Source organism: Gymnodraco acuticeps, unplaced genomic scaffold (assembly GCF_902827175.1).
Source record: "Gymnodraco acuticeps unplaced genomic scaffold, fGymAcu1.1, whole genome shotgun sequence".
Classification (NCBI taxonomy): Eukaryota; Metazoa; Chordata; class Actinopteri; order Perciformes; family Bathydraconidae; genus Gymnodraco; species Gymnodraco acuticeps.
In genome coordinates, this window is record NW_022990736.1 from 493,807 (window position 1) to 510,179 (window position 16,373).

Consider the following 16,373-nt stretch of genomic DNA (forward strand, 5'->3'; position numbering starts at 1 on the left):
AACTTCCGCTACAGCAGCAACAACAAATACAATCTGATGACAGGCCGATGCCCAAACTGGAGCTGTGTACAGAGAGGAAAAAAGGAGCGAATCGGACGTAAAACGTTAAAGGTCTCCTGATTTAGTTTGTGAATGAATGCTTATTAGAGTTTCGGCTGGAGAGTGCGTGCGGACCTGTCGGTTAGATAACAGGCGTGTGTAAGTCCTGCATCTGATAAAAATTTGTGTAAAATGATACCGGGTGCTGTAATCACTCATCTGGTAACGTTATTACATTGACCACCACACCCCCGACCCAAAAGAAAGGACGTATTATTGGCTTCCCCTAATTTTTTCCCCACGCCACGCTACTGTGCGGGATGTGGGTCAGATTATGATGATATCTGATTTGTCACTGTTCAGTTGAAGGTAGTTTGTTTGCATCCAGGATTTAATTTCTGAGAGACAGTTGGTGAGTGTGGAGTGAGTTGTGGCAGTGATGATTTTTGTGGAAATGTAGAGTTGGATGTAATCCGCGTAGCAGTGATACTGGAGGTTGTGGCGGCGGATGATTTTTCCTAGGGGGAGGATATAGAGGATGAAAAGGAGAGGACCAAGCACCGAACCCTGGGGGATGCCTTGGGACAGAGGGGCAGTGGAGGAAGTGCAGTTATTTATGTGGATGAACTGGTGTCTGTTGGTGAGGTATGATTTCAACCAGGAGAGTGCAGTGTCAGTGATGTTAAGAGATGATTCCAGGCGGGACAGCAGGATGGTATGGTTGATAGTGTCGAACGCTGCTGTGAGGTCGAGGAGGATGACCTCAGTTGTCATTGAGTTATGACAAAAAAATAAAAATAAATAAACATTGTTATGACGTATAGGCATGACCGGTGGAACACTAAACTGTTGTGTCCTGTAGTTACACTTAGAAACCTATGAGGGCGCTGTAGGACACAGGTGTATAATGTACATGATGAGGATGGAAGGTCAAGCCTGAAAAAATGTGTAGTGCAAAACAGGCTCATTGCAGCCACTAATGCTGTGATAAGACACGCTTTTTCCCCAAATATCAGCATTTTCTTTCTTTTCATATTTTTGCCCAGATTGCAAAGTGGCAAAGTATTATAAGTTATTGTTCTAGCAAAAAGATTGCCCAATTGTATTATTTATTATGATTTTTGAGCACACAGACTTATGGAACATTGTTTTATTATCACTGTTCTAGCAAAGTGATTTTTATTTTATTTTTAAAGGAATGCTCATGTTCATATTGATGAAAAACTAACATTTAAGAAATCATTGTGGACTTCAGGAGGAACAGCAGCGATCCAGCCCCCCTCTACATTAACGCAGAGTGTGTGGAGAGGGTCCACCGCTTCAAGTTTATTGGTGTCCTCATCTCCAACAACCTCTTTTGGACAGACAACACCAAAGCAGTCATCAAGAAGGCCCAGCAGGGTCTACTTCCTGAGGGTGCTGAGGAAGAACCACCTCACCTCAACTTCAAGCTGCTGGAGACCTTCTACCGCTCAGCTATCCAGAACCTGATGCTCCAGCTGCACTGCGGCAGGCAGGAAAAGGCTCCAGAGAGGGATCAACACAGCACAGAAAATCATCGGCTGCCCTCTCCCCTCCCTGATGGACATCTTCAACTCCCGCTGCCTCAGTAGAGCAAATAACATTGTGAAGGACAGTACACACTCTGGTCACCATCTGTTTGACCTGCTGCCGTCTGGACGGCGCTACCGATGTCTTAAAGCAAAGACAAATAGACTTAAAGACAGTTGGTTCCCCAGAGCAATAATTGCACTAAACTCCAGCATGCACACACAATATACAGTGGGGCAAAAAAGTATTTAGTCAGCCACCAATAGTGCAAGTTCTCCCACTTAAAAAGATGAGAGAGGCCTGTAATTTTCATCCTAGGTATACCTCAACTATGAGAGACAAAATGAGAAAAAAAATCCAGAAAATCACATTGTCTGATTTTTAAAGAATTTATTTGCAAATTATGGTGGAAAGTAAGTATTTGGTAAATAACAAAAGTTAATCTCAATACTTTGTTATATACCCTTTGTTGGCAATGACAGAGGTCAAACGTTTTCTGTAAGTCTTCAGAAGGTTTTCACACACTGTTGCTGGTATTTTGGCCCATTCCTCCATGCAGATCTCCTCTAGAGCAGTGATGTTTTGGGGCTGTCGCTGGGCAACACGGACTTTCAACTCCCTCCAAACATTTTCTATGGGGTTGAGATCTGGAGACTGGCTAGGCCACTTCAGGACCTTGAAATGCTTCTTACGAAGCCACTCCTTCGTTGCCCGGGCGGTGTGTTTGGGATAATTGTCATGCTGAAAGACCCAGCCACGTTTCATCTTCAATGCCCTTGCTGATGGAAGGAGGTTGTCACTCAAAATCTCACGATACATGGCCCCATTCATTCTTTCCTTTACACGGATCAGTCGTCCTGGTCCCTTTGCAGAAAAACAGCCCCAAAGCATGATGTTTCCACCCCCATGTTTCACAGTAGGTATGGTGTTCTTTGGATGCAACTCAGCATTCTTTCTCCTCCAAACACGTCTAGTTGAGTTTTTACCAAAAAGTTCTATTTTGGTTTCATCTGACCATATGACATTCTCCCAATCCTCTTCTGGATCATCTAAATGCTCTCTAGCAAACTTCAGACGGGCCTGGACATGTACTGGCTTAAGCAGGGGGACACGTCTGGCACTGCAGGATTTGAGTCCCTGGCGGCATAGTGTGTTATTGATGGTAGCCTTTGTTACTTTGGTCCCAGCTCTCTGCAGGTCATTGACTAGGTCCCCCCGTGTGGTTCTGGGATTTTTGCTCACCGTTCTTGTGATCATTTTGACTCCACAGGGTGAGATCTTGCGTGGAGCCCCAGATCGAGGGAGATTATCAGTGGTCTTGTATGTCTTCCATTTTCTAATAATTGCTCTCACAGTTGATTTCTTCACACCAAGCTGCTTACCTATTGCAGATTCAGTCTGCACCAGTCCCAGACTGGTGCAGGTCTACAATTTTGTTTCTGGTGTCCTTTGATAGTTCTTTGGTCTTGGCCATAGTGGAGTTTGGAGTGTGACTGTTTGAGGTTGTGGACAGATGTATTTTATACTGATAACGAGTTCAAACAAGTGCCATTAATACAGTTAACGAGTGGAGGACAGAGGAGGCTCTTAAAGAAGAAGTTACAGATCTGTGAGAGCCAGAAATCTTGTTTGTTTGTAGGTGACCAAATACTTATTTTACCGAGGAATTTACCAATTCATTCATTAAAAATCCTACAATGTGATTTCCTGGATTCTTTCCCCCCATTCTGTCTCTCATAGTTGAAGTGTACCTAGGATGAAAATTACAGGCCTCTCTCATCTTTTTAAGTGGGAGAACTTGCAAAATTGGTGGCTGACTAAATACTTTTTTGCCCCACTGTATACATTCGAACAGATTTATTTTACTTAAACCGATATATTCCTGCACTTTAACTTTATCTGAATAATGAAGTATGAATGCTTGTTGTTTGAATGTTGTACGTCTCTTGTTGGTTTTTGTATTTTTGATGGCACCTTAAAAAAAAGGAGTAGCTCTACTATCTCATTGTACTTGTATAATGACAACAAAGGATTCTATTCTATGTATTACATTACATTACATTGCATTTAGCTGATGCTTTTATCCAATGCGACTTACAATAAGTGCGTTCGACCAACAAAATACAAACTTGAAGAAAACAGAATCATATAAGTACATCAGGTTTCATAGAGCTAAAACATTCCAAGTGCTACTCAACTGGCTTTAGATAAGCCAGTCCTTTATTAGTATAAGTGCTTTGTTAATAGTTCTATTGCTCGAAGTGTAGTCGAAAGAGACGAGTTTTCAGTCTGCGCCGGAAGGTGTGTAAGCTTTCTGCTGTCCTGATGTCAATGGGGAGCTCATTCCACCATTTTGGAGCCAGGATAGCAAACCCACGTGTTTTTGCTGATGGGAACTTGGGTCCCCTTCGCAGCGAGGGTGCAGCAAGCTGTTTGGTTGATGCAGAGCGGAGTGCACGTGCTGGGGTGTACGGTTTAACCATGTCCTGGATGTAGGAAGGGCCAGATCCATTCGCAGCATGGTACGCAAGTACCAGTGTCTTGAAGTGGATTCGAGCAGTTACCGGAAGCGGAAGAGGAGGGAACGTAGGAGCGGCGTGGTGTGGGAGAATTTAGGAAGGTTGAAGACCAGACGAGCCGCTGCATTCTGGATGAGCTGCAGAGGTCGGATGGCACATGCAGGTAGACCAGCCAGGAGGGAGTTGCAGTAGTCTAGGCGTGAGATGACGAGAGCCTGGACCAGAACCTGCGTCGCTTTCTGGGTCAGCTGGGGACGTATCCTCCTGATGTTGTAAAGCGTGTATCTGCAGCAGCGGGTTGTAGCAGCGATGTTTGCAGTGAAGGACAGTTTGTTATCTAGGATCACACCCAGATTCCTTGCAGTCTGAGTGGAGGAAACAACAGAGGTGCCGATGTTGATTGTTAGGTCAAGAGTGGGACAATCTTTTCCCGGAAGGAAAAGCAGCTCAGTCTTGTCAAGGTTGAGCTTGAGGTGATGAGCAGACATCCACTGAGAGTTGTCAGCTAGACAAGCAGAGATGCTTGCGACGACCTGGGTCTCTGAGCGGGGAAAGGACAGAATTAATTGGGTGTCGTCAGCGTAGCAGTGGTATGAAAAACCATGCAGGCTAATGACAGATCCGAGCGAGTTTGTGTACAAGGAGAAACGGAGGGGACCAAGAATGGAGCCCTGAGTGACCCCTGTAGTTAATTGACAACGGTCGGACTCGGACCCTCTCCAAGTAACCCTGTAGGTGCGGTCTTTGAGGTATGAGGTGATGAGGGAAAGTGCAGAGCCTGAAACTCCAAGTTCTTGGAGAGTGCGAAGGAGGATCTGATGATTAACTGTGTTGAATGCAGCAGACAGGTCCAAAAGGATGATGACAGAGGAGAGGGATGCTGCTTTAGCAGTGTGCAGTTCCTCAGTGACAGCAAGGAGGGCAGTTTCTGTGGAGTGACCTGCCTTGAAACCAGACTGGTGCGGATCCAGAAGGTTGTTCTGATGGAGATAACAGGAGAGTTGTTTAAAGATAGCGCGTTCAAGTGTTTTAGACAGGAACGGGAGGAGAGAGACAGGCCTGTAGTTTATAGCATCAGACGGGTTGAGAGTGGGTTTCTTTAGGCCTTGAGACTGTTTGGAAAGTGACCAGAAGTTAGAGAAGTGTTGATGAAATGGGTGAGAAATGGTAGAATATCAGGAGCGATAGTCTGAAGGAGGTTTGAAGGGATAGGGTCCAGAGGACAGGTGGTAGGGCAGGCAGAGGTAATGAGGGTAAGAACCTCACTTGGAGAGAGAGGGGAAAAGGAGGTCAGTGTGTGGGTGAAAGGAGGGTCTGGTGACCCAGCGGTGAGTAAAGGTGAGTCAGAAAAAGAAGAGCGAATATCATCAACCTTTTTTTCAAAGTGGTTAACAAAGTCGCTTGACAGAAGGGAGGAGGGGGAAGGGGCTTTGGGAGGATCCAAGAGGGTGGAGAAGATGGAAAATAGTTGTTTGGGATTGGAATATGAAGATTGGATCTTATCTTGAAAGAAAGTGCTTTTTGCCTGAGAGATGGAAGCAGAGAAAGAGGAGAGGAGAGCCTGATAGGTTAGGAGGTCGTCACGGTGTTTGGATTTCCACCGTTTCCGCTCTGCTGCCCTAAGGACGGTTCTATTAGCACGCAGTGCATCATTTAGCCAGGGAGCAGGAGGGGACTGACGAGCCTGCCGAGATGTGAGAGGACAGAGAGAGTCCAGAGAGGATGAGAGAGTAGAGAGGAGAGTTTCTGCAGCAGAGTTTGGAGGTAGGAGTTGGAACGAGTCAGAGGAAGGGAGGGCTGAGAGCACCGATGAGGCAAAGGTAGAGGGGGGAGAGGGAACGAAGGTTACGGCGGACAGGTGCAGGATGAGAAGAGATTAGTTTGTTATGTTTGGAAAGGGGTAGAGAGAATGACATGAAGAACTGATCGGATGTGTGGAGTGGGTTTACAGAGAGGTTAGACGTAGTTCCTTGAGAATATGAGACCAAGGATATTGCCAGCTTTATGAGTTGGTGGGGATGGAGACAGTGAGAAAGCAAAGGCGGTTAACAGAGATGTTAGTTTGTCTATCTTCCCTGTCTGGAGGTTAAAGTCTCCGAGAAGTACAGCGGGAGGGCCAGTTTCAGGGATGTGTATTTTAATAAATGTTAACTTGTAAGTAAGGGATCTGATATTGTGAAGAGCCAGTTTTAAACAACCAAAAGGTGCATAGCTGTGTGCTTTGTGCAGGGGGAGTAGCACAGTGTGATTGACAGGTCAAGTGGCAGAGCAGGCGAAGCGGAAAGGGCGGGGCTCGGTAGACCAAAAAGAGCGGATGTTTGTGTTTTGGTTTGTAGTTGTGTACTGAAAGTTACGACGTGATCCACGGTGTACATATCTGGGACGTTTGAGGATGTCATGATGGGCAAGCAGAGTTGGAGGGATCAGGAAGTGGGACCGGAGACACAGCAGCTCCGTAGCGGAGTATTTCAGCTGCGGGGCAGCGTTAGTGACTGTGAAACACAGTGCAGCCCAAATGACGAGCCTGCTGAACATCATGGTGAGAGAAGTCAGTCAGGGTGCAGTTCAGCGTTATTGTAGTCCGGGTGATGGTTAGGGGACAGTAGAACCAGGATATAGCAGCGGTATACAGTGTGTCAAGTCCCCAGGCAGGGAGACCAAACCCACGCCCGTGGCTGAGTCGCAGGTTAGCCGGGTAGTGTGTGAGCAGGGACCAGCTCCTGTGATGAGGCAGCCTTCGTACGACTTGGTAGGCAGGAACAGACAGCTCCGGTCAGGCAGGTGTTAGGCACGCCAGATCCGGGTATCCAGTCACCGATAGCATAGAGAAGTCCCAAAAGTCCCAGGTTAGCTTGTTTAGCAGCTAGGATAGCTTCGGGCTGCCGGGTGTAAACAGTGCAGCACCAGGCAGGCTGCAGGCAAAACACTGTGGAATTACTTCGACTTCAGACTGGCTAAGTAGTGTAAGGTTGGAACAATAGAGCACAAACAGACTGATTCAAGTTAGAAGGACAGCTAAAAATAACAAGTTACGGCGGAGGCGCGGCAGCAGCTTGCCAGCGGTCCCTCTAGAGCAGGGATGGGCAAATGGCGGCCCGCATGTGGCCCACACCTCCTCTTTTGACGGCCCTCAGGTTAATTTATAAACAACGTAATTAATAAAACAAATTTAAAAAATAAATAATAATTTGTTTTACTTGTAGTACTGATACCGTCCACTAGATTCCTAGTTACGTCGCGAGCTGCGTAAATGATTTCAAATACCGCAAAATAATCTGTGACGCATTTGTGTGTATTGTGTTTGTTTCCCGGGGAAACCCTCACAAGAAACACCGGCTGTTGTTATGCCTGCTGTGACGTTAAGTTGCCTCTTGTAATTATGCCTTTACAAGCTGAAAAGTTGTTTTTATCATCTGAATTTGGCGAAACAAGTTTAATATTCTTAAAACCAAGACTTTGTTTATTTGAAATCAGATGAAAACAAACTGTCACGGACCCTGCCGTGTTATCTATGATTACTACGCTTTTCATTCATAATTTCAGCGGGAGAGAGGGGGAGTGGTGCTGAGGAACAGCAGAGTGCGGGCTGACAGGTGTCTGTGTTGACATTCCCCCTATTGTGGAATAAGGGGAATGCAGAGACTGGCTACAAGTGTTTTAGGTTAAAGTTAGACAACTAATGTCTGGGTTAGTGTTCATGACTTCATGTTTATGTCATCTAATGGTTCATCTCAATACACACACATTTTCCGTGCTTTCCAATAGTTTAAAATAGTTTTATTCCACTGTTTAATAACCTGTTCAATACAAACATGCCACTTGTAAAAATGAAATAACATTTCTGTGAACTGATATTTGTTTAGTGAGCTTATTAGAGGATGTTCCCATTTTTTGGGGATGTTCTCTTTGATTGTAAAATGTCAATGAAGATGTCAGACTTAGTATATTTGTTAATAATTACATACAACACATGGAATTTGTGTGTGTGTGTGTTCCAAGTGAATCTGCGGCCCCCTGGTGGCCAGTACATCAATGATGTGGCCCCCACCACCATCAAAGTTGCCCATCCCTGCTCTAGAGTAAAATCGATGATAATTTAAGTTTACTTAAAATTAGCCGTTTACTCTTGATTTGCCTTTGACAAAGTAGAGATAGGCCTACTCTTGAGTCAATTTACATTACTGTGATCTGATTAGTGTGCTCTGCAGGTTTTACTATTGTTCTAAGTAACAGTGGGATTTAGAATATTGGAGAAAATATGGAGATGTTCTTTCGTAGTGTGTGGAATATGTGATGCTTGAAACATGTAAGTATTTCAATTTATAGGAGAAAATGGTTTCTTGAAAGAGTTATGTTGGGTAAACATGTAACAATAGATGAAATCATTTTTAGAAGGAATTTTTGTAATATCATTAGTAGACATTAATTGTGTTGTTTAGATGGCATTTAACAACTAAGACAGGTAGTATGATTAGTGTGCAACTCGATTTTGACAGGATAACAACTGGTGACTTCTAGAATTGTGTGAGTAACATTCTGTTTTTAGACTTCTCTGTTTCAGTGTGTGTACTCTGTATAAATGCTCTGTAGTTGATCTGATTGAAATTGTGATTTTAAATCTCAACACCGCTAGAGTATCTGTCAGGCAGAAACTTGGGACAACTAATTTGACAGAAACCTTACAACTGAACTAACTGACTGATAGGGTTAACTTTGATTTAAACATTTGTAGAATACTAAGAGCTTTATTGAGTAGGTGTAACTGTATTAAGGGTTAAACTCATAACTTTATAACTTAGGGTTTAATGTAATTGTAAAACCATTGGGCCACTGAAAATACAATAACAACTCAGGAGGGAGCCAGTCTAGATTTCCTTTTGAGGGCCACCAGCTGCAGAGAGTTAACTAATTAAAGGGGCGTGGCCCCACAGCTGTAAGAACTCAGCAATCAGGTGTCCATTTTAGGTAACTTTCCTGGAGCATCAGACGAAGACTGACAAAGACAAATGTCCTGCTGGGGTCACGAGGGAGAAAAAGAGGAGGCAAATCCTACTTTGATTGAGCTAAGTATCGCTGGTGTTTTATTTTATTTCGTTTTTTAGCCCCTCATGCTATAATCATGTGTATTTTCTCCATTCCTGTTCATGTGTCTTCTCACAATTATCACTGGCCCCGTGTATCTCCTAATCGATATAACCGGCCTGTTCTCGTCTATCCCACATGCTCCACTGACATCCAACATCTAGTTTCAGGGGGCCTGTGGAACTGCCAGTCAGCTGTTCCTAAGGCTGACTTCATCTCTGGCTACGCCTCCCTGCAGTCTCTGGATTTCCTTGTTCTCACTGAGACCTGGATTACTCCATTCAACACATCCACCCCAGCAGCTCTCTCCACTGCATATTCCTTCTCCCATACACCCAGACCCACTGGCAGAGGTGGTGGCACTGGTCTCCTGCTCTCTCCCAAATGGAGCTTTTCCCTCTTCAAGCTACCTAACTTCACTCCTTCCACCTTTGAATTCCATGCCGTCACAGTAACCCATCCTATACAGTTAACCATTGTTGTTCTCTACCGTCCACCAGGCGCCTTGGGAGACTTATTGGAGGAATTAGATCATCTCCTTTCACACATCCCTGAAACTGGCCCTCCCGCTGTACTTCTTTGAGACTTCAACCTCCAGACAGGAAAGATAGACAAACTAACATTTCTGTTAACCACCTTTGCTTTCTCATTGTCTCCATCCCCACCAACTCATAAAGCTGGCAATGTCCTTGATCTCATATTCTCAAGGAACTGCGCTACTTCTAACCTCTCTGTAAACCCGCTGCACACATCCGATCACTTCTTCATTTCATTATCTCTACCCCTTTCCAAACATAACAAACTAATCTCTTCTAACTCTACACCTGTCCGCCGCAACCTTCGTTCCCTCTCCCCCTCTACCCTTGCCTCATCGGTGCTCTCAGCCCTCCCTTCCTCTGACTCGTTCCAACTCCTGCCTCCAAACTCTGCTGCAGAAACTCTCCTGTCTACTCTCTAATCCTCTCTGGACTCTCTCTGTCCTCTCACATCTCGGCAGGCTCGTCAGTCTCCTCCTGCTCCCTGGCTAAATGACGCACTGCGTGCTAATAGAACCGTCCTTAGGGCAGCAGAGCGGAAACGGTGGAAATCCAAACACCATGACGACCTCCTAACCTATCAGGCTCTCCTCTCCTCTTTCTCTGCTTCGATCTCTCAGGCAAAAAGCACTTTCTTTCAAGATAAGATCCAATCTTCCTATTCCAATCCCAAACAACTATTTTCCATCTTCTCCACCCTCTTGGACCCTCCCAAAGCCCCTTCCCCCTCCTCCCTTCTGTCAAGCGACTTTGTTACCCACTTTGAAAAAAAGGTTGATGATATTCGCTCTTCTTTTTCTGACTCACCTTTACTCACCGCTGGTTCACCAGACCCTCCTTTCACCCACACACTAACCTCCTTTTTCCCTCTCTCTCCAAGAGAGGTTCTTACCCTCATTACCTCTGCCCGTCCTACCACCTGTCCTCTGGACCCTATCCCTTCAAACCTCCTTCAGTCTATCGCTCCTGATATTCTACCGTTTCTCACCCATTTCATCAACACTTCTCTAACTTCTGGTCACTTTCCAAACAGTCTCAAGGAGGCAAGAGTAAACCCTCTCCTAAAGAAACCCACTCTCAACCCGTCCGATGTTATAAACTACAGGCCTGTCTCTCTCCTCCCGTTCCTGTCTAAAACACTTGAACAACTCTCCTGTTATCTCCATCAGAACAACCTTCTGGATCCGCACCAGTCTGGTTTCAAGGCAGGTCACTCCACAGAAACTGCCCTCCTTGCTGTCACTGAGGAACTGCACACGGCTAAAGCAGCCTCCCTCTCCTCTGTAATCATCCTTCTGGACCTGCCTGCTGTATTCGACACGGTGAACCATCAGATCCTCCTTTGCACTCTCCAAGAACTTGGAGTTTCAGGCTCTGCACTTTCCCTCCTCACCTCATACCTCAAAGACCGTACCTACAGGGTAACTTGGAGAGGGTCCGAGTCCGACCCTTGTCAATTAACTACAGGGGTCCCTCAGGGCTCTGTTCTTGGTCCCCTCCTCTTCTCCCTGTATACAAACTCGCTCGGATCTGTCATTAGCCTGCATGGTTTTTCATACCACTGCTACGCTGACGACACCCAATTAATTCTGTCCTTTCCCCGCTCAGAGACCCAGGTCGTCGTACGCATCTCTGCAGACATCTCTCAGTGGATGTCTGCTCACCACCTCAAGCTCAACCTTGACAAGACTGAACTGCTTTTCCTTCCGGGAAAATATTGTCCCACTCTTGACCTGACAATCAACATCGGCACCTCTATTGTTTCCCCGACTCAGACTGCAAGGAATCTGGGTGTGATCCTAGATAACAAACTGTCCTTCACTGCAAACATCACTGCTACAACCCGCTGCTGCAGATACACGCTTTACAACATCAGGAGGATACGTCCCCAGCTGACCCAGAAAGCGACGCAGGTTCTAGCCCAGGCTCTCGTCATCTCACGCCTAGACTACTGCAACTCCCTCCTGGCTGGTCTACCTGCATGTGCCATCCCACCTCTGCAGCTCATCCAGAATGCAGCGGCTTGTCTGGTCTTCAACCTTCCTAAATTCTCCCACACCACGCCGCTCCTCCGCTCCCTTCACTGACTTCCAGTAACTGCTAGAATCCACTTCAAGACAATGGTACTTGCGTACCATGCTGTGAATGGATCTGGCCCTGTTTTAGCTCTATGAAACCTGATATACTTATATGATTCTGTTTTCTTCAAGTTTGTATCTTGTTGGTCGAACGCACTTATTGTAAGTCGCTGGATAAAAGCGTCAGCTAAATGCAATGTAATGTAATGTAGAAAAAGACAGAGTGGAAAGGGTTGGATTTATTTAACCTCAGTCTGCTAGACTTCCTATAGGTAATGCGTCCCGAGACCTGGACTCCCCCTCTGAGTCAGAAAGGCTACGATCCGACCCTCCAAGCAGATAAAAGACCTAACCCAACAGGAGACTCCTCCTTCTCCATTGAACAGACAGAGAACCAGGGCTGTAACAACAACAACAACAACAACAACAACAACGAGACTGCATCCAGAACTGCAGCCAGAACTATCTCCACCTGAGGCATCCAGAACCAAACTGCATGCTGACATACAGAGAGATATCTCATCAGTCCCTCAGACAGGGCATGAAGTTCCAAGCTCAGCCACGAGATTTGGCACAAGAGCAGAGTGTGGGACATGAGAGCAGAATCCGCCCTCCATAAAAACAGCGAAGTAAAGGAGGAGATGAAATGCAAAGCAGTACAAGAACAGTGGCATGATCAAGGGGGAGTGCTGGGGAACTCCAGTTCGAAACCCGCTCCTGCCGCCACTGTGTCAAGCCGTTGTGTCCTTGGGCAAGACACTTCACCCGGATTTGCTCCTGTGGGTATTGTCCACAGTACATGTATAATACCAATGTGTACCTGTAAAAGCGCCTCGATGTCTTCGAGGCGTGAAGATGGACGGTGTGGCGCAGTGCGCTGTGCAATGATCATCAGATCAAGGGGTGAAACCCGCCGCTGCTGCGTCTGTAAAGCCGGTGTGTCCTTGGGCAAGACACTTCACCTGAACTTGCCCCTGTGGGTATTGTCCACAGTATCTGACCATTGCATGTATCATATATGTGTAATGTGTGTATATGTAAAGCGCTTTGAGTCATTGATAAAGCGCTATAATAAATGTAAGGAATTATTATTATGATGGGGGCTGCAGATGTAACTGGGCCAATGGCTGCCTAAAAGAGTTACAGCTGATGGATTCAAGAGCTGATGGACTGAAGAGAAGGCAGAATCAGAGGAGTTGGCATGGTTGATTAGAAGTGAGGAGAATTGAATTAATCAATTGGTAAATAAAAAATAGCAGTAAAGAGGAAACTATTAAAGTAAAATGAGAAAATAATCCTAAAACACACTGAGGGATAAAGGGGGACACATGATGGAAATATTCACTACACTTTAAGCAGTGGGTGTTTTGGAGTACAGAGTAGAACCATATTCTTCAATCTTTTCATCATGTTAACAAATTATTCTTTAAGAGATTTGTATTCATGTGTGAATAAAGTAGTGATTTAATTTGTTACAATATTGATCTACAGTTTAAAAGGATAGTTTTAGGACCACTCTATAAGAGCAGACAAATCTTTATTTGTATGGATATAGTATTCCAATCTAAAGTATTGATTTCACCATTATAGCATAGTTATTACCATAGGAGGGCTTTAAGGTGGAAATATGAAATTACTTCTGTTTTTAAATCCTTGATAAAGGATTTTGTAATTGTTACATGTTCAGACACCCAAGGTTCCACACACTGCTAAATAGTTCAACATTGTTTTTTAAGTAGAGCAGTAATGAGCTATGAAATACATCGCAGAGCTACACAGATCCTAATAATGTTTTGATTCAAGATAATAGTAATGTACACAAGTTTCTGAAATAGATCTATTAGACCTTTTAATACTAATTAGGTGTAAATAAACGGCAGTAGTAGTACTATAAGGAAGTGAATGTTGTACCAAGTTTCAGGAAATATGGGAAGCAGAAGTCCCAATGAAAAGTTGGAACCATCTTGAAAATCATAGTTGAAATCATGAATAAATAAGGAATGGCGCTCCGCATATGACATATTTTTGTAGATAAAGGGTACCCGCCTATGCTGAAATATCTTTGAAAAGACTCTGCAGAGCACGACACATGACCTTTGACCCTGACTGACAGTGCGACAAAAGCACTGTCAATGACTGACTCTGGGGTGTACCTGACCAAACCTGATTTGACAACCAGACAGTGTGAATGTGAATGAATGCCGGCATGTGATCAGTGTAACTGCATGATTCTAAAATAATAACTAACCAAGCATGTTTTTGGACTAACATATTATTTTGGAGCTCCAAGGGAAACGAGAGGTTTACTAAATTTTACTCCCACAGGAGTTGGCGGTTTGCAAATGTAAAACTCAAACTAATTCTGAAGATTATGTGTTTACTGTGGAAAGATAATAATAATGGATGTAAAATTGTAAATAATGTTCGCTATGTCCCTAACCAATATTTCCATATTTATATATTTGTTCTCCCCTCCCCATTACAGGGTTGTGTTACACATGAGTTCATGTGTGAAAAGGGGGGTGTGTGTATAATGTCAAATTCAACATTTAAATGTTTCTTTTAGGGATTGAAAGAAACCTGCCGCCCCAACCCAGATGTTCAAACTGAGCATTGAATGATAGTTTTAGAATGAACCTGCTCCATATCTGGGGATAAGATACTGTTTGATGAATGTTGACATGTTTCTAAATATTGATTGAATTATAACAGGTAACGCAATTGCAGAATCAGTGACCAAGGGGCTACTGTGTGAGATACACTGAACAAAAATATAAATGCAACACTTTTGTTTTTGCTCCCATTTTTCATGAGATGAACTCAAAGATCTAAAACATTTTCTATATACACAAAATAACCATTTCTCTCAAATATTGTTCACAAATCTGAAAAAATCTGTGATAGTGAGCACTTCTCCTTTGCCGAGATAATCCATCCCACCTCACAGGTGTGGCATATCAAGATGCTGATTAGACAGCATGATTATTGCACAGGTGTGCCTTAGGCTGGCCACAATAAAAGGCCACTCTGAAACGTGCAGTTTTGCTTTATTGGGGGGGGTCTGGGGGGGTCCGAAAACCAGTCAGTATCTGGTGTGACCACCATTTGCCTCACGCAGTGCAACACATCTCCTTGGCATAGAGTTGATCAGGTTGTTGATTGTGGCCTGTGGAATGTTGGTCCACTCCTCTTCAATGGCTGTGCCAAGTTGCTGGATATTGGCAGGAACTGGAACACGCTGTCGTATACGCCGATCCAGAGCATCCCAAACATGCTCAATGGGTGACATGTCCGGTGAGTATGCTGGCCATGCAAGAACTGGGATGTTTTCAGCCTCCAGGAATTGTGTACAGATCCTTGCAACATGGGGCCGTGCATTATCATGCTGCAACATGAGGTGATGGTCGTGGATGAATGGCACAACAATGGGCCTCAGGATCTCGTCACGGTATCTCTGTGCATTCACAATGCCATCAATAAAATGCACCTGTGTTCGTCGTCCATAACATACGCCTGCCCATACCATAACCCCATCACCACCATGGGCCACTCGATTCACAACATTGACATCAGAAAACCGCTCACCCTCACAACGCCACACACGCTGTCTGCCATCTGCCCTGAACAGTGAAAACCGGGATTCATCAGTGAAGAGAACACCTCTCCAATGTGCGAGACGCCATCGAATGTGAGCATTTGCCCACTCAAGTCGGTTACGACGACGAACCGGAGTCAGGTCGAGACCCCGATGAGGACGACGAGCATGCAGATGAGCTTCCCTGAGACGGTTTCTGACAGTTTGTGCAGAAATTCTTTGGTTATGCAAACCGATTGTTGCAGCAGCTGTCCGAGTGGCTGGTCTCAGACATGCTGGATGTGGAGGTCCTGGGCTGGTCTGGTTACACGTGGTCTGCGGTTGTGAGGCCGGTTGGATGTACTGCCAAATTCTCTGAAACGCCTTTGGAGACGGCTTATGGTAGATAAATGAACATTCAATTCACGGGCAACAGCTCTGGTGGACATTCCTGCTGTCAGCATGCCAATTGCACGCTCCCTCAAAACTTGCTACATCTGTGGCATTGTGCTGTGTGATAAAACTGAACATTTTAGAGTGGCCTTTTATTGTGGCCAGCCTAAGGCACACCTGTGCAATAATCATGCTGTCTAATCAGCATCTTGATATGCCACACCTGTGAGGTGGGATGGATTATCTCGGCAAAGGAGAAGTGCTCACTATCACATATTTTTTCAGATTTGTGAACAATATTTGAGAGAAATGGTTATTTTGTGTATATAGAAAATGTTTTAGATCTTTGAGTTCATCTCATGAAAAATGGGAGCAAAAACAAAAGTGTTGCATTTATATTTTTGTTCAGTGTATAATTCCAGAATGGAATACCAAAACAGTTGACCTGTGATAATGAAACAATTTGGTAATATTTTAACAGATATTAAAGTAACTGAGGTTTGAAATGTAGAAAGAACATATTACAGTTAAGTTAAAGGTGAGGTAGGTAAGTTTCAGAAACCGGCTCGAGTGCACTAAAATTTGAAAGTACACAGCCGAA